This window comes from Borostomias antarcticus (assembly GCF_949987555.1).
Source record: "Borostomias antarcticus genome assembly, contig: scaffold_221, whole genome shotgun sequence".
Lineage (NCBI taxonomy): Eukaryota > Metazoa > Chordata > Actinopteri > Stomiiformes > Stomiidae > Borostomias > Borostomias antarcticus.
Window position 1 is genome coordinate 136,034 of NW_028175712.1, and position 1,801 is coordinate 137,834.

Sequence of the window (1,801 nt, forward strand, 5' to 3'; positions counted from 1 at the left end):
TCCATTGTCCACCTAGTCATACTCTCCCATGAGTATCTTCAGGGACCGTTCCGCCACCCAGCTTCCAATAGCCTTATTCCCATTATCGTGTAAGCAGCGGCCGGCTTTCCATAGATAGTCAAGTACATGGATAAAGTCCATGATCATGGTTACCTTAACTCCCTTCTTTTCATAATCTAGGTAATCAGTTTCTGCTGATGATGGTTCCCATTAAAAACAATGACCCACTGCCGTTTCTGCTCCTGCTCTAGTCTGAGTGCTTCCTAGAAAACTTCTTCTATCACGGCTTCTGCCTCTCTTTCTACACTGTCCCACACTCTCTTATTCTTGGATGTAGGACGGAATTTAACAACGTTGTCGCTCTTTCGATCTATATTCATGACTGATTCTGTCGTTTGAGGATTTGGTTTTACCGTATAAACGGTGGCTACCTGTGCCATTCGCTTGCGATCTTTTTTCTCTCCCGGACTGAGCTTGGGTTGCAGCTTTTGCTGACTTTTTTGCGCGTTCTTCATGGTTGCTTACTTCAACCATTCCTAGCGCATCACTAAGCCATGACCGTCAAAACTGAGGATCTGCAGGTCTTCTGTTTGTTCAATCACACCTTGTGCTGTTCGTAAAAAGCCTAAAATTATTGCGTCGTATCCGCTACCAGTTGCATAGTCTGTCGTTTTCCAACCATACTTGGGCAACTCTCACGATGTCGTTTAATCGTTCGATCATAAGAGCGATCCAGCACATTACTTACAATTTTTTCCTCATGCTATCAGAGTACTTGTCAGTATTGAGGTTTAACTGTGCATCCAGCGGAAACGCGCTTGATTGCTTTCGCTGGCTGTAACTGCGATGCCTGACTATGATAGACCAAACAAGCTGGTCAGTTGTCGGGAGGTATTGTTCCTAACGTGATTTCTCTACTAACCGGTGCGACCAGTTACCGATGATTGCTGTGGCTCATCATTGGTTTGTTTATCCAGATACCCTTGGAGGAGAAGACGCAACACTTCGTTGCATTTAGTACGGGTATAGCTCTATATGGTGCCATGCTCCTGTTGGATAGTGGATTCAAGGTGTTGAATGATAGCGTCAAAATAATCACGAGCTGGCGAGAAGAATAAATAATCTGGGGTATTGCCGTAGTATGCTTTCACAATAGACGGGGTTATGTAGTTATTGGTTTAGCGACGTTATATCATCATAAAACTGTCTCTTTTTCGTTACCTGATATATAGAAAACCATGATGGTTTAGCGGCTGCATCGTCGTATCAAAAGGACCACACCCAATTCTGCCCTCCAGCCAATAATAAGAGGGTGTGGCCAGTGTATAAAGAGAGGCGGAAGCTGTGATAGAAGAAGCTTTTGAGGAAGCTCTCAGACTAGATCAGAAGCAGAAACGGCAGTGGGTCATTGTTATTGATGGGCACCATCATCAGCGGTAACTGATTACCTAGGTTATGAAAAAGAAGGGAGTTAAGGCAACCATCATTATGGACTTTCTCCATGTACTTGAATATCTGTGGAAATCAGGTCACTGCTTACACGACAAGTGGTATTAGGATATTGAAAGCTGGGTGGTAGAACGGTCCCTGAAGATACTCAGGGAGAGTCTGACAAGGTGGCCATGAGAATCAGGGAAAGTGCGAGCAAGCGAGGGCTGACAAAACGTGAGGCTGTTGTAAGTGTGCAGACTATCTTCAAAAAAACAGTACCAAGCTCTGCTACGACAAGGCATTTGATGCTGGCTATCAGATTGTCAGTGGAGTCATTGAGTGAGCTGTCCGCCATTTGATCAATGACCTT